Genomic DNA, 24,266 nt, shown 5'->3' with positions numbered 1-24,266 from the left:
TTTTTTTACTTTGCTCTCGTTTCTATCTTTTAGATTATTCTCACTTCAACTTTATTTAACTTATTAAACACAATTTTCTTCAATCTTGTGCCGAAAAGAAACGCCTCAAATAACGTGAGACAGAAGGAGCGTAAATTTTTGAAAACTTTACTATTTAAGTGAACAATCACTCTAATATTATAGAGTATTATGAATGCCATTTTAATAACTTATTTCACTTGTACTCCATTTTATTAGTATAAAATTAGATTAACTCATTTGATTTAAATTTCATCATTTAAGTGGAGTTTCTTAAATGAGTGGGCTACTACTGTTGAGGTTTTTACCTTTACCTTTTCACTTTGTCCTTGCTCATAAATGAAAAAGGGTAATTCTGGGGAAGAAAGGCTTATTCCAGCAAAACTGGTGAGCACATAGCCAGCAAAATCTTTGCTTTTGGGAGTGAGCATTTCCCTGCCCATTTCTGTAAAAAGAAAATCTCCATTTTCTTGATTCCTTTTCTTTTTTTGGTGTCTGTGCTAAAAAGATTCATCTTTTCGGCCTAGAACTCAGTTTCCAGCACGCGGCCTCATTTATTTCTCCTCATATTTGCTAACCACCGCATCTTTATTCCAAAAGGAGATACTGAGTGTGCTTCACATTTTGATTTGATTCATTATTTGAGGTGGGTTTCTTGTGTTTCTACCATTGGGTTTTGTTGGGGGTTTACATGGAGAGTGCCTTTTGGGTTCTGTCTGTTGACTTCATTCTTGAAATTTATTTAATTTAGTATATTTTGGATTCTTGCATGATTTTCACACCACATGGTTGATGGCCTTCTGATTTCTTCTGTTCCTGAGATTATTCTGGTGCATTGATTTATCCTTAATAGAGTAGTATTGTTCAAGAAAACCTATGTACTAAGCCATCCTTCCATTTTTTATAATTACAGCCTCAGTGAAATCTATAAGGAGAGATGCTCATTGTCTACCGTTTTGGTGGTTGATTCATCTGATACCGAGATGCTGTTTTCCGTTGCAGGTTTTGAACTGTCACAGTAATTATAGTGCACATGTTTTATGTTTTTTTAAATTTCTTTATGAGATTTGGAACTTGAAGCCTTTTATGAGCACTAGGGTCCCTTGTTGTTTGTTTATGCATATTTTTGCCTGTATATCTTTATGCTGATTAAAGAAATAGGGAGAGAGAGAGAGAGAGAGAGAGAGAGGGAAAGTGAAAGATAAAGAAATAGTAGGAGGGTGGCTGGGTGGAGTTAGATTGGGTGTTAGTGGCAGCTATCTCTGGTTTTGGGGAATAATTTAGTGTGTAAGCCTGTTGGTGATGTCTCCTTTGCTGACTAGGTGCTTCCGGACTCCGTGGGCTCTGCCGCCGACCAAGGAAACAGCCTCCTGTGTAGCTCTCTTCCCATTCAAGTGATCCATTTCTTTAAAAACTCTGAATCTGTATTAAACCCCCATTCCATATCCTCTCTCTAGAAAGTGAATAAAAAGTTGCTTCTTGCCTGGTTGGTTGTCAAGATTCGGTCGCACGAAGCATTTATCTTTTTCGCCTCTTTTAGATCCCATCACTTTTTCCCCTCTAGAACTTCAAGAAATTGGCTATATTGAGAAAATTGGTCCCCACTCCTGCATTTATCCATTTCCAGGGATTCTCTCCTCGATTCAAGCCCTGTCGGATCGTTGGAAATGCTCGAAAGTCAATCCGGCCTAGTGCATTTTGCTGTATTCAGTTGAGTAGTGTGGAAGCATTGTGGTGTTCTTTCCCCCTTTTTCTTCAAGTATTTGGGTGAGAATAGATCTTCAAGTCTGGCAAGATGAAGTTTATGAAGCTTGGATCCAAGCCTGATACGTTTCAGACCGATGGGAACTGTGTCAGGTTAGATCTCTGTCCGTCTTCCTCTTATGTTCGATGTTTGTATCTTCCTTTGAATGATTTTGTATGCTTGCTGAACTTATGTGAATCTCTTATTTCTTTTCAATTGTTTGGCTTTGTATTATATATATTTTCCTGTTATCTTTTTGCTGTCTCCACTTTCTATCTTTTAGCTTTTTGATGGAAGGTGAAAGTATGAAACATTGAGCTAATTCAGTCGCTATCACCGGATTAGTAAAATCATAATGGTTGTTGGTCAATTTCCAGCCTCTCTCTCTCCTTTTATGTGTACACAGCAATATGTTCGTCTAAGTCGGCGTTCTTGCTCCGAGAAGCTCTACTCTTTCTTTTTGATGTTTCTGTCATTTTGTGCATTTGCCAACTCGAAAAAGATTGTTTATGGGCTGTATCCCAAGGTTTTAAGCTCTATCTTCGTCCCTATTGAGTTGAATGATTTATTGCAGGACTTATTTCATGGCTTTCGACCATTTTTTAGGACAAAAATATGTAACTTTTCAACTGAAGCTCTCGACCCATCTCTGGAAAATGCGTACACAGCTGAATTATTTGATGCATATGAAACCGAATAATGATTAAGACTATTTTAATAGTACTCCAAGGCTTCTTGAACCGTCGTGATACAGTCACTTTCCTTTTGTGAGTGTATTCGTGAAGGTGGTGATCGACTTAAGCATGTCCTAATGTTAAAACACTCTTGTCTGCAGATATGTGGCTAGTGAGTTGGCTACCGACATTATCGTTCACATTGGCGATGTAAGTTCTACCTTCACAAGGTATGGTGATCTTACGAATATGCGAATGGAAATTATGTCTGTAATTTATTCGTTAATGCTTGTATTTATCGGCCAATCATCTATTTTACATACTACTATTACAGATAACTATGACATCAATACTGATTTTTGGCTAAAATGAAATGTGCAGTTTCCTCTTCTCTCTAAATGTGCACGGTTACAGAAGTTGGTTTCTTCGGGTAATGATGGAAATGGCGATGAGGTCAATATTGATGATATTCCAGGCGGCGCCAGTGCCTTTGAAGTATGTGCCAAGTTTTGTTACGGGATGACTGTAACCCTAAATGCTTATAACGTTGTTACAAGCCGTTGTGCTGCTGAGTATCTCGAGATGCATGAGTCGGTAGAGAAAGGCAACCTCATCTACAAGGTCGATGTTTTCCTCAACTCGGTGATTTTCAGGAGCTGGAAGGACTCCATCATAGTTGTTCAAACAGTGAAATCCACGTCCCCGTTGAGTGAGGAAGCGAAGATAATCAGCCAGTGCATCGATGCTATCGCTTCCAAGGCGTCCGTTCATGTATCTAAGGTGGACTGGTCCTACACTTACAACCGGAAGAAGATATCTGAGGAAAATGGGAACGACCCCAGCTGGGACGCCCTCAGAAACCAAATGGTCCCGAATGACTGGTGGGTCGAGGACTTGTGCGAGCTCGACATAGATTTGTTCAAGAAGATCATCATGACTATTAAGAACAAACAGGTTGTATCTTGTGAGGTGATCGGAGAGGCTTTGAAAGCGTATGCTTACCGTAAACTACCCGGCTCTGGCAAGAACGTAATCCAACAGAATGATCTGGCCAAGTATCGCAACATCTTGGACACCATCGTGTGGCTGTTGCCCGCGGAGAAGGGCAGCGTCTCGTGCAGTTTCTTGCTCAAGCTGTTGAAAGCGTCCATCTCCGCTGACTCGGGAGAGACGGTCAAGATGGAGCTGGCAAAAAGTATAGGGCGTCAGTTGGAGGAGGCTTCCGTCTCTGATCTGTTGATCCGAGCTTCTGACCGGGAAGAGACAATGTACGATGTCCACGTGGTCACAAAAATACTCGAGGAATTCGTGACACGAGACAAGAACTCCATGGCCGAGATGGAAGATTGTGGTGAGATTCAAGATATGTCTAGTCCCGTTAGGCCCGGGATTCTCTCCGATGCTTCGAAGCTGATGGTGGCAAAGCTCGTCGACGGCTACCTTGTTGAGATTGCAAAGGATCCTAATCTACCACTAGCTACCTTCACCGGGATTGCAGAGCTCGTCTCGAGCTATCCACGACCTTCCCACGATGCTCTATATCGCGCTGTCGATACATATCTCAAGGTAAACATTAAAAAAAACCTTCGCTTCGTTGCGATTCGATACATTAGAGCGAGTTGTTGAAATTCTTGTGTGGAACGATGGCGCAGGTGCACCGGGATCAGTAAGAGTGAGCGGAAGAAGCTATGCCGGTTGATGGACTGCAAGAAGCTCTCCGCGGAGGCATGCATGCATGCCGTGCAGAACGAGAGGCTCCCTCTACGCGTGGTGGTGCAGGTGCTCTTTTCGAGCAAGTCCGGGCTTCTGCTTCCTCCGGGAGCAGCACCCCGGACCTGCCCAAGGCAATCAAGGACCTCAACTCCAGCTCCTACGGCAGCTCCCGGTCGCAGACGACAACACAGACGAGGATTGGGACGCTGTTGCTTCGTCGGAGGAGCTCAGAGCGCTGAGAGGCGAGCTGGCCTCCCTGAGGGTGGGCAACGGAGCGATGCACGAGAGGAGCAACGGGGAGAGCAAGATGAACGGGAACTCGGACAGGGCCGCCATCAGCAAGGTGAAGGGTCTGATCATGTCGAAGAGGATCTTCTCCAAGATTTGGTCGAACAAGGCGGCGCAGGCGGAGAACAGCGGGTCCGATTCATCGGAGAGTCTCGGCTCGGGCATCCACGACGAGGCGAAATCGACGCCGACGAGGAAAGGGAGGCATTCCGTGTCTTAAGAGAGGAAGGATCTGGTTTTTGCTTTCTTTTTAATGGATCTTTACTACTAGCATGTTACAAGATTAGTTTGGATTCTGTCTTTAAGTCTAGTGCAGTAAATGCCGTTTATTACTACTACAACTTGTGCTCTCAAACAAAACAAAACAAAACAAAACAAGCTAGAAAGTCGTTTTTTCTATAAAAAAATTCATGTAAAAATTTCTTCGTATAAACTCTTTGCCGACTCAAAGTAGGACATTTTATCGTGGACTAAGGAAGCATGAATTTTCAACATTCAAACTACTTTCGCAATTAAGCCGTCGTTAAATCAGTTGTAAAAATATTAAAGTAGGATCCCGAGTATTAAAAACTCATTTCGTTTAATAATAGGAGTTTTATTTTGTCATTTTGATATGGCCGGAATCTCATTTTATTCAACTCATATTTTTAATCACACTTCAGCACATTTTTTAAAATCTATGCTGAATAAAGTAGGATCTCGAGTATTATCTTTATTTTATGAAATTTTGGTGACATGACTAAAGTAAAATTGGATTAAATTATCTTAACTTGGTTTACATATAAGAGCATCTCTGATTCCCCAAGGGGTGAGGTAAACTAATTTAACTATCATATTTATCTTTTTTTTTCATGAAAAATCATTCTTCGAAGAGAGAGATATATGAGAATGTATTATACATTTTCTCATTTTGAAGAGGTATCTTTACCTTCCCATTGAAAATTTTATAACTACCATATTTGTCTTCTTTTCATAAAAAACACATCTCCAAGGGGAAAGGTATTTGAAAAAGTATTACAATTTATATTTTTAATGCATTTTGGACTATAGTATTATTTTATTTTAAAAAAATAATTTACCTTTCTATATATTTTTCATTTAGAGCGTGTTATTTTTAGAAGGATATATTTCACTTTTTAAGAAAGTAAATACATAATAGTATATCTTTTTATATATACCTTCTCCCCTGGGAGATGCTGTAACCAGATTAATGTTTAAATCAAAACGAGTTCCGAAATTTTTAGAATGGGAAAACTTAAGGTAGGGAAATACAATTGAAAATCACAGCGGTAAATAGTACTGCTACTATTTACTTTTACAGTTTTAGATTTACTCGCTGCGGTCAAAGTAATTGATGCTATTTTTCATGCGCAACGGTTGATGAAAACTTGCGCGAAAAAACCCCACAAATTCTTCGGCGGCTAAATTTTTTCCAGAAATCGCTGTCAATTCTTCGCATTGTGGTTCAGATTTCTATCGTAATGCACCTAAACAGATACATGCAAAACATTGTGCGGCAAATTTCGAGGTAGATCCTTTTTTGTATTGATTCCTCACTGTGAAGCTTCGCGGTTCCAACAACATCGTTCAGGTGAATTTCCAGTTGGATTTTTTAATGTTCGTTCTATTTGATGTTTTCTCGCTGACTGATACTGTAGATTTCGGTGATTTCCATTTTGAAGAACACATTGTGATTTTTTTCCGTGTATGTAGTGGATGATTTGATTTTGTGATATATTTAAGCACGCTTGCTCAGCTCAATGTACCATTTTATTTTCGATTGTCGCATTATGCAAAGGCTATCTATCATAGACATCCTTCTACTGACTTTAGCCAATAACAGTAGGCCTACATTTATCGATTCTGATTGCTTATTTAGTCGGTGATTCCCAAGCCATACTTGATAGTACTCGTCATATTTTGCTCTCTCTTAGATGGAAGAGACGAAAAATGGTGCAACGATTGATGCCTCTGCAATAATTTTAAGCATTGATGAGTTCAAGGTGAGGACTAGTTTGTGTTTTGAGTGTATGTGTCTTGATCACTTTTACGTGAATTGCAGCTGATTCGGCTGCTCTTCTATGTGCTTGCCTGTATAATGTAGGGTGACGTTTCATTTGATGTACTGTTCCGGAAGTTAGTAAATCAGTTCTTACCATCGTGTTTAGAAGAAATAGATGCTTCTGAAAAAGCTAGTGTAAATGATGTTATGCCACGTGGTCATACGCGAACTCATTCAGAAGCTGTGAAATTCTCGGTAGGAATCAAGCCCGTTGTTTCCCGAAGTAGATGCTCTGTTATCTCTATTCAAGAATTCGGGTACGCAGTTGATTGATCTTAGAAAGAAGGTAAGTTTCAACAAAGTACTAGGTTATCGGTTTCTTTTACTAGTTCTCATTTCTAATATTCATGTGTGCCCAAAGATTGATGGGAAACTCAACAATCTCAAGAAGGAAGTAGCAAGTCAAGATTATAAGCACCGTAAGACACTTTCTGAGGTCAGTTGTTCTTGCTCTTTTATCGCATGTATCACGCATGTCCTTTTTTTGTAGAGTGGTGGCTCTTTAACTTTGTTGCTTAATGAAGTGTATGGCTGCACTTTTCTGTTTTTTGCTTCTTTCTTCATGCGGCACACAGCTCGAAAAACGTGTTGAGGTCCTGTTCGATAGTTTTGCAAGGTTGGATTCCCGCATATCGAGCGTTGGCCAAACTGCTGCTAAGATTGGGGACCATCTTCAGGTGAAACCATATGCAACTCTACATGTATAGATATTCGTTTATAATTTTCATTTGATGATTGCCATGTAAAGCTAATCTAACACTTGATGCTACTTCTTCTATTGCTGTTTCACTTACTTCATTACCTATATATATATATCTTGGCAAATCATGTCTGAATTTCGGAAATTGATCTTTTGAATTCTGTCATTCTTATTGTCAGAGTGCAGACACCCAGAGAGAAAATGCCACTCAAACAATAGATCTTATTAAGGTAGACTCTTTATAAGAAGGTTCAGATGTGCCTCTATGTGTCTACTACAATTGTGTAGCCATAAAAGCCTCTCTGCTTATGATGATTAGCAATGTCGACACCATCTTGAATAGCGCTAAGCGATCTTCATCCTGCAGTACCTGATGGAGTTTAACAGCAGTCCTGGTGACCTAATGGAACTCTCACCTTTATTCTCAGATGATACCCGGGTATCTGAGGCTGCATCAATTGCGCAAAAATTGAGTAAGATGAACCCCTTATAGGAATCTTAGAATTAGCAGTTTTTAAAAAAATCTGAGAATAGAAGTTCTTGGTATTAGTCTTCTGTAAACTGAAAGCCATCTCCTGTAATTTAAATCATGTTCCTTTCTTCAGAAATGTGTCATATGATTTGAATAAATCATGTCCTGGAACTGAGATAAACCTCTTATTCATGTACTGTGATTTATATTTCCTTCTTGATTACAAAAGTTTGAAAATTCTGGTAACTGCTGTCAATATAGGATCATTTGCCGAAGAAGATCCTGGAAGACAAGCCATGACTGTCTCAGGAAATGCAACAGCAAGCAAAGGATTGGAAGTTGCAGTTGGTAATCTCCAGGAATATTGCAATGGTATGATTTTGTTTTAGTTGACTGATCTACTTTTGGCTATATGAGCCATTTAACTTGAAATTACCGAGGACTTTTGAGCCTAAGCATATCCTAGCGTAACTGTGTTTCAGAATCTGGTTCGATCAACAAAGTATATAAATCTTTAAACGAAGCTCACCGCTTCAATTCTGGTTCTCGAAGCACACATTTAATTTGAATCTAATATCCCCCTTTGCTTAGTTTTGATTATTGGTTATTGTTCTAAATTGTGTGCAGAACTGGAAAACAAATTGCTGTCCAGATTTGATGTAGCCTCGCAGAAAAAGGATCTGTGTTCAATGGCACAATGTGCAATTATTTTGTTGCAGGTGATTTGTTCAATCAGGCGGGCAGAATGTTTTGTTGCAATAGAGCATTGTCCAAGATTTGCGCTAAGGATTTTCATCATGTCTGTAAAATGACAAAGAAGCTGAAAACTTCTAAAGATCAATTAGTGCAATCTGTTATCTATTTATATTTTTACCTGTTATGTGCTATTATCACCATCACCTTCATTGTTACTATTGTCATCTGTTTCTATGTTTTTTTTAAAGGATTGGTCATTGGTCTTGTAGATTAAGATATGTGCCATTAAGCATGTCTGCATTGTAGGGTGTTATCTTTGCAACATATGCATAACTTATGTTGCTTGATTGTGTAGCTGAAATACTACTAGTGATGTCTGTATTCAGTTCAACAGGGGTACTAGTGTTATGCAACATTATGTGGGGTTACGTCCAATGTTTGATTTGGAGGTCATGAATGCTGATGTCCAAGTGGTTCTTGGTGACTCTGGATCTCAACCCATTCCTAGCAATGTTGGGCAAGGGCTCTCTTCATTGTACAAAGAAATTACTGGTATGAAAAACTCCACCTTGTCTCATGAGTTGTGTTTGACAACTCATTTTGCTTTTGTTACTACTTTCTTGCAGATACTGTAAAGAAAGAAGCAGAAACCATAACAGCAGTATTTCCTTACCCCAATGATGTCATGTCGATATTGGTTCAGGTATTCTGGTTTGATTGATTTTTCCATGCATTAACTAGACCTGGCTATAATTCTGGTTTGATTGAAGTCATTGATAATTTCAAAATATCTTGCATATATTTCTCAAATATGCATAGATCATAGGATATTTGGTATTATGTTCTACATTATTGATTTTTTTTATTTTGTTACACATGAAGCGTGTCCTGGAAGACCGAGTTCCTAATCTTCTTGAGAAGCTATTGCTGAAACCATCTCTTGTTAATCCACCTTCCAAGGAAGGAGGGCTTATATTAGTGAGTCCCTTATGCAGCTAGCAAATTCTATTATGTTATGAGTTCAGAATAAAATATTAACAATTTCCTTATAACCCTCAGTATCTGAGAATGCTAGCAGTGTCATATGAGAAAACGCTTGAACTTTCTAAGGACTTGCATAGCGTGGGATGTGGTGACTTGGATGTTGAAGGTACATAATATAAAGTTATCAAGAGATTTTCTACAACATCAACTATCTTCAGCCTCTGACTTGGGAACATATTTTTTCTGTTATGTGCACATATAGAATTCTATGTAAATTCAGGAAAAATAAAAAAAGGCTTGATGTTCCTTTGATTCTTTCATCATGGTATTTATGCTTGTGTTGAATCCACTCTACTAGATCACATGTAAGAAGATAATAATTCAAAGTAGAAAGCCATGTTCAGAATATTATAAGAAATCAAGCAATCTATTTATCACTGGAGACAACTGTATACTGGTATACCTTTTCTTAATGACAGAGACATAATACGATAAGATACAATGTCTAACTGAAGGAAACTTTTTATGCAGAAAATGCTAGCATAAATTAACTGTTGGAATCTCTTATCGTGTGGCATCATGAGAGATATTAATTGGAAAAAACGGTTGCTTCTGCTGAAAGATATTATCTGCTATATTAACAGATTCTGTAGATAACACATTGATGAATTTATAATCTTCATCTTATCTTTCTGTGCAGGCTTGACTGAGTCACTTTTTCTTCCCCACAAAGATACATATATAGAATATGAAAAGGTTTCTCTTAGGCTACTCTATAAGGAAAAGGTCCGTCCTAAACTATGGATCTCCATCTTTGTCTTCCTCTCTTGCTTTAGAAAGAGAGAGCCTTCTGACCTAGTGGCTATTATCACAATTCATATACTCACTAGCTTAATGCTTTGTTTTTCAAATGGCTGTGAAAATGAAAATGCTGCAGATGGAGGAACTAGGAATTGAGTCCTCGTCCTCTGAATCAAAGGGCACAATTGGGCGTTCCAAGGGAGCATCCATTGCATCTTCTCAACACCAGATAACTGTCACCATTGTTACCGACTTTGTACACTGGAACGAAGAAGCCATATCCAGATGTACTTTGTTTTCAACACAGGTATACCTGGTTCGACTTTTATTTATTCTGAGATCAAACATTAAGAGATAGAGAGAGAGTCCATTATGTGATTGCAAAATTGTTCCATAGCTTTAACTAATAGTAGATTATATCTTACTATCGTGCAGGAAACTACTCTTGCAGCTAACGTTCGGCTCGTTTTCACATGCCTTTTGAAGCAGGCGAGATTATCAGTTTCTTGCAGTACTCTGAATTCTTTCTGTAGGTGTCTAAGAAACTATTTTATCATCTTCTTATTCCTTTTCCTTCTTTAGGTTAGTCAATATATAACAGAAGGCCTTGAAAGAGCGAGAGAAAGCCTGACTGATGCTGCAGCATCTAGAGAACGGTTTGTTCTAGGAACTAGTGTGGGTCGAAGAGTTGCAGGATCCACATCTATAGTAAGGACTTGATACATTTAGCTTTCTTGAGTCTTTCGCTGGTTACAATATGCAAAAATGAATGTCGTATTTGCAGATCTTGTTCTTGAACTATTTTAATGTTAGAATTTACTTGGTATTATGTAGGGAGAAACTGCTGCTGCAGCTGGAGAAAGTGGTTTTAAATCTTTTATGCTTGCTCTACAGCAGTGCGGAAGTATTGTGGTTGTTCTTCAACAAGTATGTCATTTTGCTTGCAGTCGTGTTTCTTGACGTTTATTATAGAACTTGTGCCAAATCTTACTAGTAAGAACTCTGATTTTGCAGTTTTTTGCAAACTCCGTTTCTCAAATCTTACTGCCTGTGGAGGGTGCACATGCTGCTGCCTGTGAAGAAATGGCATCAGCAATGTCCAGTGCAGAAGCTGCTGCCTACAAGGGCTCCAGCTGTGCATTGAAACAGTGATGGCTGAGGTGAGTATTAAATTTCTCTCCGGAAGTATGATATTCCTGTTTTCTAAGAATTGAATTTTCTTACCTTTTTCACGTGCCTCTTTTGGTTTACTTAGATATTGTTTTATTTGACTATTGAGTTATTGTAAGTTGATCGCCTGCAATCAGCTGAACAGAAAGCTGCAGATTTCCGATCATCTGACGATGACATTAGTCCGGAGCAGCGACCAACAAATGCTTGCACTAGGTGTGAAAGCTTAGTCATTTTTACCTTGTGTATATGATGTTCAATTTAAAGTTTGTTCTTTAGGCGGCATACCAGGAATATATTGTATGGCAATTATTAGATTCCCATTCACGTGCTTTTTTTTCTTTTTCTTTGTCTTTCTGAAAGAGTTTTTTCAATTTCGTCACATTCTCGTCTCTACTCTTGTCCGAGTTGCTTCTATACTAAGCTCTGGTTTCTCTGTCCAATTTCAGAGTTATTGCCTATCTCTCCCGGGTACTTGAGTCTGCTTTCACAACTCTTGATGGTGTTGAACAAACAGGCATTCCTCACCGAACTGGTAAAGGAGATTGTTCCTTGTAAGCAGTTGAGAGTGTTCCGTTGATGTGATGGCTTAGCTTACACTTGATTCATAGCTGCCTGGTGATTATCATGTTTTAAAACTATAGTAAATTCATTGCATGTATCTCTGATATTCTTGACATAAACAGACGATATTCGTGTTTGGCACTAATCAGTAAAGATGTTTACTGACAAATATATATTCTCTGAAGTGATATTGGCTTTTGTTTTGGATCGCAGGGTTGTTTATATGTTACCGAACTATCGATATATTTCATTTTTCATTAGCTTTCATCCCTCATATTCGATTACTATATATCATACTCACACACACACGCAAGTGAGAGTATATATATCGACTTGTAGTTAAAATCATTAAACAAGATCTGAGAGATACCTTTTGCGGGCTAAGATGAGAGAGATCGCTGGAACCCTAGAGGGAATACCATGGATTATAGGTGGTGACTTCAACACCATTCTATCCCACCGGGACAGAACTGGGAGCGACACCAACCGGCAGGCCGAGATGGTCGATTTTGCGGAGGCAATTGAGGATTGCCGACTCGTGGACCCAGGGTTCGATGGGGCGGAATTTACTTGGGCCAAAAACAGTCTATTTGAACGGCAGGATAGAGTACTTGTTAATGAGGCTTGGACTAGGGTCTTTGAGGCCACCCGAGTAACGAACCTCCCACGAATCACCTCGGACCACAGACCAGTCCTAGCACGATGCAAAATGTCAAACATTGCCATCGGGGGGAAGGCATTCAGGTTCCAGAACACGTGGATCCGACATGAGGGATTTTTGGCTGTAGTTAAGAATGCATGGGAAGAGCCCACTGGGGCGGGCGGCCTTCTAACCATCCAAATTAAACATTCCAGAGTTAAAAGAGCACTAAAGGAGTGGAACAAAGAGGTTTTCGGGACCTTTTGAGAGAAGCTCCTCCTTCTCTAAAATACTCGACCCTATTGCCCCACCTTTGACCTCCGCCGCCAACCTCCCACCACCACCTCGCCACCCGACGACATTAGCCGACCCATGCCACGCACCACTCCCTCCTCCGACGGTTCTTCACCGTTCTTCACCGTTCATCACCCTAGAAGGGAGATGGCCGGAAATGCTTCATCCTCTCCCCACTCCCGGAGGATAAACAACTACGAAAGAAACTTTCTTTTGGTGACGAAGATGGCGCCTTCGCCGGAAATCTCAACTGCAAAACGGTCATCTTCCCCGCGAGCTCCGGCCAACCCGCAAGTGATAGCCACTCGCCGGACAAGCCCCCTCCATGCCCCAACGCCGAAAGTGAAAGAATGCGCATCAAGGCCCACGCCGACGCTGATTCGGCCATGGGTGGCTCAGCCGCCGGCCATGAGTCCGACGGTGTTAGGGGGGGTCATCGCCGATGGTGGGGACTCCAGCCTCCATGATGTGCGAGTGGTGAGAGATGGTCCTAGAATGGGACAGGGAGCTTTGGAGGCTGAGATAGTCAACTTGCCCGAATTGGCCACACCAACACTTCCACCCTTCGAAAGTCAATTGGCGCTTTGCCAAGCTGGGACATCACGTGCTGCTGGTCCACAAGGAGCCGTTGAAGCCTCAAAACAACCAAATATGACATCCTTTTTGCAGCAAGGCAAGTTACCCAATTCAGCTATAGGGACAAAACTAACTTCCGAAAGTGCTTTTGTGCCTTTCCGCACCATAGGTTCACGTGAACCCATCGAAGTTGAGAACCCTAAGCTACCAAAGGAGGCGGAGCTCATCCACCTAGCCGGTTTGGACTCGGCGGAAATGATGGATGCCTTGGCCGCGCAACCACTTCTAACCGCTGGGCCGCCGGAAACCTAACCCATGGCACCAGAGCCATACAATACTCGCCAGCCGAGAATTGAACCAGCAATGCCTTCGAGTGCGGCGACACACAACCCATCGTATGAGGATTTCCCCCCCTTGGAAAGGTAGGACACTCAAAATACGATACACCTTTGAAGCCGGAAAGTCACACCCAAGGGACGCTCAACTTGGGGTTCGGACGAAGTGGGGAAACCAACCGCTACAAAGCGCCGGCACAAGTGTTAACCCTCCCTTGGCCGAGGTGAACCTAAGCATGGCTATGGCCAACCATTGTGAAGCCGAGGGGGAGGGCGTGAGTTCGAGAGCATCGACCCAGCCGACGGCAATGGACATCCCAAAACAAACAGCCGCACCATGGGGTCCGAATATCGGCACCCAACAAGGGGGGGGGTCATGGACGCGCAAGTGGGGTGCGAGATGGGGGGAGGCAATCTTCACCTAAGCGATGCCGAGGATCACGCAAAGAACTAAGAGCAACAAATCATCCAATGTCAAGCAGGCCTTCATCCCCTTCGGGTAAGAACCCCATCTCTTAATGATATCTTACAATATCATGTTTTGCAACGTGAGGGGGATCGCAAATGCGTCAACCCAACACTTATTGAAAAGATTGATTAAATGTCATAATGTGTTATTTCTTGCAATAATGGAACCGCTTACAACCCCTGATCCGGTCCGGTTCTCCAAGGCCGTGGGGCTGCCCTTCATCGGCTCGAACACAAGCGGCAAGATTTGGTTGTTTGCGGAAGAAGGCTCTACTTTTGATATTGATTGGGACTCCGAACAAATCTTTCACGGGAGACTCAAGTCACATCGCATTGCTAGCCCTCTAGCTATCTCGGCCGTGTACGCCAAATGCACAAGATCTGAGAGATACCTTTTGTGGGATAAGATGAGAGAGATCGCTGGAACCCTAGAGGGAATACCATGGATTATAGGTGGTGACTTCAACACCATTCTATCCCACCGGGACAGAACTGGGAGCGACACCAACCGGCAGGCCGAGATGGTCGATTTTGCGGAGGCAATTGAGGATTGCTGACTCGTGGACCCAGGGTTCGATGGGGCAGAATTTACTTGGGCCAAAAACGGTCTATTTGAACGGCAGGATAGAGTGCTTGTTAATGAGGCTTGGACTAGGGTCTTTGAGGCCACCCGAGTAACGAACCTCCCACGAATCACCTCGGACCACAGACCAGTCCTAGCACGATGCAAAATGTCAAACATTGCCATCGGGGGGAAGGCATTCAGGTTCCAGAACACGTGGATCCGACATGAGGGATTTTTGGCTGTAGTTAAGAATGCATGGGAAGAGCCCACTGGGGCGGGCGGCCTTCTAACCATCCAAATTAAACATTCCAGAGTTAAAAGAGCACTAAAGGAGTGGAACAAAGAGGTTTTCGGGACCTTTTGAGAGAAGCTCCTCCTTTTCTCTAAAATACTCGACCCTATTGCCCCACCTTTGACCTCCGCCGCCAACCTCCCACCACCACCTCGTCACCCGACGACATTAGCCGACCCATGCCACGCACCACTCCCTCCTCCGACGGTTCTTCACCGTTCTTCACCGTTCATCACCCTAGAAGGGAGATGGCCGGAAATGCTTCATCCTCTCCCCACTCCCGGAGGATAAACAACTACGAAAGAAACTTTCTTTTGGTGACGAAGATGGCACCTTCGCCGGAAATCTCAACTGCAAAACGGTCATCTTCCCCGCGAGCTCCGGCCAACCCGCAAGTGATAGCCACTCGCCGGACAAGCCCCCTCCATGCCCCAACGCCGAAAGTGAAAGAATGCGCATCAAGGCCCACGCCGACGCTGATTCGGCCATGGGTGGCTCAGCCGCCGGCCATGAGTCCGACGGTGTTAGGGGGGGTCATTGCCGATGGTGGGGACTCCAGCCTCCATGATGTGCGAGTGGTGAGAGATGGTCCTAGAATGGGACAGGGAGCTTTGGAGGCCGAGATAGTCAACTTGCCCGAATTGGCCACACCAACACTTCCACCATTCGAAAGTCAATTGGCGTTTTGCCAAGCTGGGACATCACGTGCTGCTGGTCCACAAGGAGCCGTTGAAGCCTCAAAACAACCAAATATGACATCCTTTTTGCAGCAAGGCAAGTTACCCAATTCAGCTATAGGGACAAAACTAACTTCCGAAAGTGCTTTTGTGTCTTTCCGCACCAAAGGTTCACGTGAACCCATCGAAGTTGAGAACCCTAAGCTACCAAAGGAGGCGGAGCTCATCCACCTAGCCGGTTTGGACTCGGCGCGGAAATGATGGATGCCTTGGCCGCGCAACCACTTCTAACCGCTGGGCCGCCGGAAACCTAACCCATGGCACCAGAGCCATACAATACTCGCCAGCCGAGAATTGAACCAGCAATGCCTTCGAGTGCGGCGACACACAACCCATCGTATGAGGATTTTCCCCCCCTTGGAAAAGGTAGGACACTCAAAATACGATACACCTTTGAAGCCGGAAAGTCACACCCAAGGGACGCTCAACTTGGGGTTCGGACGAAGTGGGGAAACAAACCGCTACAAAGCGCCGGCACAAGTGTTAACCCTCCCTTATTACTAGTGAGAGAAGCTCTCCCTTCTCTCTAGAATTCGCCCCTCTTCCTCCCTCCCCTTTGAGGGAGGTGATATGTAAGCTTTAGACACGACTATGGTGAAGGCCGGCGGAGAACCGGCGGTTGAGGCTGCTACGGTTTCATCTCTCACGTTCCAATCACCCCGCTCGCCGGAACGGAGTCTCCCTTTCATCCCACGGCCAAAGACGAAGAGGGCCGGGACTCCTTTCCCCGAGAGAGGCCGACTTGATCTGAAACGCGTAGACCTTGAGACAATTTCGGGGGTTAGTCGAATCAAGAAGAAAATGATCTTCGAAATGGCCGAGGAGCTACTCGACCGGGAAAATGATGAGGGGACGGCGTCGCCGGAAGGAGAGCAGCCTCCCGGTGGGTATATGATGAGCACGTTTGCTCAAATGGCGAAACCGGGCCCCTTCGAACCAGCTACGGGCCACTTACTCCTTCTCGATCATGAGCGGTTTTTTGCTGCCGGAATCTCAGACGACGACCTAGTGGACCCACCAGCCAAATCCAGTTTCCGGGAGGTAGATGAGCCGACGAAAGAGTCGACATCAAATATGGAAGATAAGAAGAAGAAGATTGCAATGGAAATGCTCAACTCCGAGGAGGTGGCCGGAATTTCGCCGGCGCCGGCGAGCCGGAGTGAGCTGGACCACCACCCAACCGGTGCAAGTACAATACATCACATGGGTCCTAGGCTAGAAGATGGGTTGGCATGTGATGTGTTGGAATCATGTGACTTGCATGGGGAAGGAGGTGTTGCTCCAAATGGGGAAAATGACAATTTATACTCACAAGCAATACCATGTGCTACTTACCTCCACCTTGAGGCTGATGCACGCATGGAAGACCGTGCCCCCGTGGCACAACCGCCGGAGCCGTCGCCGGAAAAGCTGGCACCGCCGGAATCTTCGCCGGAAACGCTGGCACCGCCGGCGAATGTGTGGAAGGCGGCAACGAATCATTCCAACCGCGGGGGGACCGGGGCCGTGGAGGGTTCATCGGCCCCAAATCGAAAGTCCGAGCCAATCCCCTTGGACGACGGCAAGACCAAGCCTTTGGGTACAGCCGGCTCTTTTGAAGGTACGCCATCGCTCTCCTTTTCCGATTTTGAAACGGATTTTCTCTCGGAGAAGCTAGGGCTAGCTATTGTCGGGAAGTTCTCCTATTCACTCCCGTCCACAACCCAAATTCAAAAAAGTCTTAGTGGCATGGGGCTAGTTGGAGCATTCACATGGAAATACTTGAATGCTAAGCATATTTTACTCCAATTTCAAGAGGTGACCGATTATGCTAAGGTGCTAAATGGCACCTAATGGGTAGTTCCGAATTTGGTATGTTGATTGCCATCCGGATGAGGCGGTGTTCAAGTGGGCGCCGGATTTTGACACCGTTCTTTGAGTCGCCATTGTTACCGAGTGGTGAACATAATTGGTTTTTTTATACCGGCTCGCCTCATCTTCTATGAGAATCGGCCCTCTTTGGCAATACGGTAAGCTCCTTGGCAAGCCACTACAAGCCGATCATGCCACAATTCATCAAAGCCGACTCTCCTTTCGCAAGGATTTGCGTAGAGATTGACATCTCTACTCCCCCGACGGATGAGATCATCCTTTAATATCCGAGGCAAAGACTCGAGGGTACAAAGTGGCATGGGACCGTATTCCATTGTTTGTGATAATTGTAAACATGTTGGGCATGAGAAAGAGGATTGCCATGCAGCGGGAAGGAAGTCTCGGGGTAGAGACAAAGGGTTGCCGAGCATCATACAAGGAGAACCTTTCAAGCCATGCCGCCAAGATCATCCACCGTGAGTGGCGCCCAAAGGCAAATGGCACTCCATCGTCCATTGGACAGTTGGAGAAGTCCAAAGATTGTAACAACCACGCGGAGCACATCGAGGGTACATTGGGTGCGGGATCGTCGAAGTCAAGAGTGGCTAGTAGGAGTCACCCAAATGTGGATGAGGATGGCTTCCAATTGGTGTCGAGGAGGAGGAAAGGAAAAGTGCATGAGGGCGATATGCACACCAAGGCTCCACACGTGGATGATTGGCATTTGAAGGAGAATGTTGTTACGGTGACATTTGGGAGTGTCTCATCGGGTGCGAATGACGCGAGCTTTAGCTCCATGAGTGTAGCATGTGGGCGCCCCAACCGGGTGATCGAGGGCCACATCGAGGACCTTGATCCAGGAGAGCATGTGCCTAGCGGAGGTATCCCTATTGCGGGCCTTAGCTAGGTGATGGATTGAAGTGTTGGGGATACAAAGGTTGTATCAAATGGTAATTTGATTTGAGAGTATATAGATGACCACCTCTAGTTGTTAGGGAGGCCCGCGTTGTACTCTAATTTGTCATGCCTTGGCGAGTCGTCACTTTGGGCGACTCGGTGTATGTTTGTTGTAATCAATGGGTTAGTAATGCACAGGTGTGGGTCCGCCTCAACCCTCCGCCCTTTGGGGTTGTGTTTGAAGAAAAAAAAAAAAAAAAAAAACCCTCCCTTGGCCGAGGTGAACCTAAGCATTGCTATTGGCCACCATTGTGAAGCCGAGGGGGGGGAAGGGCGTGAGTTCGAGGAGCATCGACCCAGCCGACGGCAATGGACATCCCAAAAAACACAAACAGCCGCCACCATGGGTTCCGAATATCGGCACCCAACAAGGGGGGGGGGGGGGTCCGAGAAAATAATCCTTGATATATGTGGTCGAGAAACGATGCAGCAAGTGCGGTGGGACAAGATACCATCTTATTGCCAAGGAATGCAAGCATGTTGGTCATGCGAGTGATGCGTGCTATGCAACGGGGAAGAGGGAAAGGCCACCGAGGGAAGGAACTACCACACCGGCCCCACCCAAATCAGCCACAACCCGCGGACCAAGGAGGGAAAAGGAAAGCAAGACATGGCGAAAAAGTGCCCCTAACTCAAATGAATGGAAATGCAAGGAAGGAAAAAGGAAAGGCGGGGTGATAGATCAAGCAACAACTCACTTGGAGAGAAGGTGCCGTTGAAACAATTTGGGAGGGACCGGACATAATGGGGGAACCTCACGAGGGGAGTGAAATGCATAGCGGAACATACGATATGCGGGTAACGCTCGGGATGGGAACCAAAGGGAACCACCATATTTGAACTTTCAGACACCGACGCTAATGCATGAACATTCGGAGGCGGGGGAGGGGAGGCCCCAATGAGAAACGATGTGGCTTACCCGTCTACACGCGGGGGAACTCGAACGGGGGCGCGCGACGTTCCATGACGAGGGGACGTGGATTCTTCGCGATGAAAAACCTATGAGCACTAACCAACACTACTCCCTCATGAGAGTGGAGAATTTGATGTTGACAATTGTGGGATTGCGGAAGGCTCGGTCATGGACGCGCAAGTGGGGTGCGAGACGGGGGGAGGCAATCTTCACCTAAGCGATGCCGAGGATCACGCAAAGAACTAAGAGCAACAAATCATCCAATGTCAGGCAGGCCTTCATCCCCTTCGGGTAAGAACCCCATCTCTTAATGATATCTTACAATATCATGTTTTGCAACGTGAGGGGGATCGCAAATGCGTCAACCCAACACTTATTGAAAAGATTGATTAAATGTCATAATGTGTTATTTCTTGCAATAATGGAACCGCTTACAACCCCTGATCCGGTCCGGTTCTCCAAGGCCGTGGGGCTGCCCTTCATCGGCTCGAACACAAGCGGCAAGATTTGGTTGTTTGCGGAATAAAGCTCTACTTTTGATATTGATTGGGACTCCGAACAAATCTTTCACGGGAGGCTCAAGTCACATCGCATTGCTAGCCCTCTAGCTATCTCGGCCGTGTACGCCAAATGCACAAGATCTGAGAGATACCTTTTGTGGGATAGGATGAGAGAGATCGCTGGAACCCTCGAGGGAATACCATGGATTATAGGTGGTGACTTCAACACCTTTCTATCCCACCGGGACAGAACTGGGAGCGACACTAACCGGCAGGCCGAGATGGTCGATTTTGCGGAGGCAATTGAGGATTGCCGACTCGTGGACCCAGGGTTCGATGGGGCGGAATTTACTTGGGCCAAAAACGGTCTATTTGAACGGCAGGATAGAGTGCTTGTTAATGAGGCTTGGACTAGGGTCTTCGAGGCCACCCGAGTAACGAACCTCCCACGGATCGCCTCGGACCACAGACCAGTCCTAGCACGATGCAAAATGTCGGACATTGCCATCGGGGGGAAGGGATTCAGGTTCCAGAACATGTGGATCCGACATGAGGGATTATTGGCTGTAGTTAAGAATGCAAGGGAAGAGCCCACTGGGGCGGGCGGCCTTCTAAACATCCAAATTAAACATTCCAGAGTTAAAAGAGCACTAAAGGAGTGGAACAAAGAGGTTTTCGGGACCTTTTGAGAGAAGCTCCTCCTTCTCTCTAAAATACTCCACCCTATTGCCCCACCTTTGACCTCCGCCGCCAACCTCCCACCACCACCGACGACATTAGCCGACCCATGCCACGCACCACTCCCCAATCCCCCGAACCGGCTGATCCTCACAAGAGCTTGTCAACTCGCATCTACGCCGGTCTTTGCTCCACGGCCGGACATGCCAGACCCCCAACCGGACCCCGAACCTACTTTCGAGGAAGCGCGCAACTCACGGACCAGCAAATGGTCTTTCGGTCCCCCGAGGAGGAGCTACCCAAACCTCCGACTAAAGCCATGAAAGTGAAAGAGAGCAAGGCGAGGTACAAGGCCCGCAAGAATACTCCGGCTCCTCCTTCGAAGGGAGATGGCCGGAAACGCTTCATCCTCTCCCCACTCCCGGAGGATAAAAAACTACGAAAGAAACTTTCTTTTGGTGACGAAGATGGCGCCTTCGCCGGAAATCTCAATTGCAAACGGTCATCTTCCCCGCGAGCTCTGGCCAACTCGCAAGTGATAGCCAACCGCCGGACAAGCCCCTCCATGCCCCAACGCTGAAAGTGAAAGAATGCGCATTAAGGCCCACGCCGACGCTAATTCGTCCATGGGTGGTTCAGCCGCCGGCCATGAGTCCGACGGTGTTGGGGGGGTCATCGCCGATGGTGGGGACTCCAGCCTCCATGATGTGAGAGTGGTGAGAGATGGTCCTAGAATGGGACAGGGAGCTTTGGAGGCCGAGATAGTCAACTTGCCCGAATTGGCCACACCAACACTTCCACCCTTCGAAAGTCAATTGGCGCCTTGCCAAGCTGGGACATCACGTGCTGCTGGTCCACAAGGAGCTGTTGAAGCCTCAAAACAACCAAATATGACATCCTTTTTGCAGCAAGGCAAGTTACCCAATTCAGCTATAGGGACAAAACTAACTTCCGAAAGTGCTTTTGTGCCTTTCCGCACCAAAGGTTCACATGAACCCATCGAAGTTGAGAACCCTAAGCTACCAAAGGAGGCGGAGCTCATCCACCTAGCCGGTTTGGACTCGGCGGAAATGATGGATGCCTTGGCCGCGCAACCACTTCTAACCGCTGGGCCCCCGGAAACCTAACCCATGGCACCGGAGCCATACAATACTCGCCAGCCGAGAATTGAACCAGCAATGCCTTCGAGTGCGGCGACACACAACCCATCGTATGAGGATTTTCCCCCCCTTGGAAAAGGTAGGACACTCAAAATACGATACACCTTTGAAGCCGGAAAGTCACACCCAAGGGACGCTCAACTTGGGGTTCGGACGAAGTGGGGAAACCAACCGCTACAAAGCGCCGGCACAAGTGTTAACCCTCCCTTGGCCGAGGTGAACCTAAGCATGGCTATGGCCAACCATTGTGAAGCCGAGGGGGAGGGCGTGAGTTCGAGAGCATCGACCCAGCCGACGGCAATGGACATCCCAAAACAAACAGCCGCACCATGGGGTCCGAATATTGGCACCCAACAAGGGGGGGGGGGGGTGCCGCCCTCGGGCTACCCCGGCAAGCCGAAGTCGATGGCGGACCTCCTTAAAGGATCCAACGACCCAAATGGCCATCAAGCCTTCGAGCCGGAAAAGCTTAATAACATTGGCTTTGCCTCCGTGTCCAATGGCATCCCGACCATCTACTTCTCCGGGGCAGAAACGCAAAAGCTGGCCGAAAGCATGGGGCACGCCATTGTGGGTAAGTTTTCTCATTCTATCCCAACGGGACTCCAAATTCAAAAAGCCCTAGAAAGTGTTAAATTTCGGCGTGGTTTTAGTTGGAAATACTTTAACGCTAAACATATCCTTATTCAATGCGAGGATTTGTCGGATTATGCACGACTTCTCGGAGGACCAAAGGGAACACCCGTATGGCTCATTGATCGTCACCCAATGAGGGTTTTCAAATGGTCCCCAGATTTCGAAGCATATTGTGAGTCCCCGATTGCAGCAATTTGGTGTAATATAATCGGGCTCCCAATCCACCTCTTTGATCAATCCGCCTTATTCGCCATCGGCAAGCTCCTTGGTACCCCCATCCAAGTCGACCGAGCCACGGCCAACAAGTCTAGACTATCCTTCGCTTGAATTTGCATTGAGATAGACATCACAAAACCGCCTCCCGAAGAAATAATCCTTGATATTTGTGGTCGAGAAACGGTGCAGCAAGTGCGGTGGGACAAGATACCATCTTATTGCCAAGAATGGAAGCATGTTTTTTTTTTTTTTTTTTTTTTTAATCAAACACCTTCACGGTGGAGGGTTCGTGGGTCCCTCATCCCTATATTTCAAAAGTGGTTGAATACAAAACGTGGCCACACCCGAAAGTGGTGTGCCTACACGAAAATTAGGAGTAGTATGCGGTCCGGTTCCACAAGCCCGGACCACATCATACTCCCTTTCAAAAGGTAAAATACAATTCAACAAAAAAGAAAGACTATACCCCTTTCCACCAAAACTCGAGCCTATTCTTCCTCTTCATTATGGACCCGAATGTTCGGGATACCCATTGCATCCATCCTAATCATCGCTGTGAGGTGCCTTGGTGCCGTGAGGGCATTCATACGCCAGTAGTCATTTCTTTCTAATCCCATTTTGGCGAGGAGATCTCCTGCTCTATTCCCTTCCCGGTGGATGAAGGTGATACGGGTGTCTTGTTGGCGCTTGAGGATTGCTAGTCGTGCCATCACCCGACTAATATGGGCCGGTCCCCAGTGCGTGCCATTTAGGAGCTTAACCGCTTGTTGTGCATCCGACTCAACCCATATAGGCCTTCTGAATTCTGCGGCGAGCGTCAACCCGAATTGGATGGCCAGAAGCTCCGCTTCGAGGGCTGAGTGAGCCTCGAGTGGGGAGGTAAAGGTTGCAAGCATGTTGCCCTCGTGGTCACGAACAAGACCTCCCCCCCCGGCTTTATCCGTTGCCTCCATGTATGCTCCGTCAGTGTTGAGTTTGATCCACGGTTCATCCGGCGGGTTCCATTTGACCACCATCGCGAGGGGCCTGGTCCTTCGTGGCTCGGCCTGACTCGGGACGTTGATCTTGAGGCGGACTCCTTTCCAATGCTTCGGTTTGTAGGATCCATTGGCCATGCTATTTCTAAGGAACATTTGCACTTGCCATACCACATTGAAAGGCTTAAATTGCACCGATTGATGACGACTCCTGTTTCGCTCAGCCCAAATGAACCAAAGAATAAGGTACGGCATCGCCCGGCTGAGGTGTTTCTTACCGGGTTGTTGGACTCTCCGTGCCCAAACTTCGAGCCTCTCTGGGATGGTGTCATTGATCCAGAGAGGTGGTGAAGATCCCTCGAACCAGGAGTCAAACTCCCTCCACACACCTCGGGCGCCAGCCCCTTGGATGAAGAGATGCTGCAGTGATTCGATGCCCGGTCTATGAGGGCAGCATTGGCACTTAGATGCCATTTCCATTCTTCTCCACTGTAGCTTCGTATCCACTGGTATTCGGTTGGATAGGAGTCTCCAAATGAAGATAACAATAGAAGACGTGAGGCCTGCTTTCCATAAGTCATCAAG

General features: G+C 45.6%; 2 pseudogenes; both read left to right on the top strand.

The window, feature by feature from the left end:
- The first annotated feature begins 411 nt into the window (after window positions 1–411).
- Window positions 412–4,775, top strand: LOC121758893 (annotated as a pseudogene).
- Window positions 4,776–5,989: 1,214 nt separating this feature from the next.
- Window positions 5,990–11,880, top strand: LOC121757876 (annotated as a pseudogene).
- Window positions 11,881–24,266: the final 12,386 nt, after the last annotated feature.

The sequence above is a fragment of the Salvia splendens genome, chromosome 12 (assembly GCF_004379255.2).
Source record: "Salvia splendens isolate huo1 chromosome 12, SspV2, whole genome shotgun sequence".
Lineage (NCBI taxonomy): Eukaryota > Viridiplantae > Streptophyta > Magnoliopsida > Lamiales > Lamiaceae > Salvia > Salvia splendens.
This window is presented reverse-complemented; position numbering and strand designations above follow the sequence as displayed.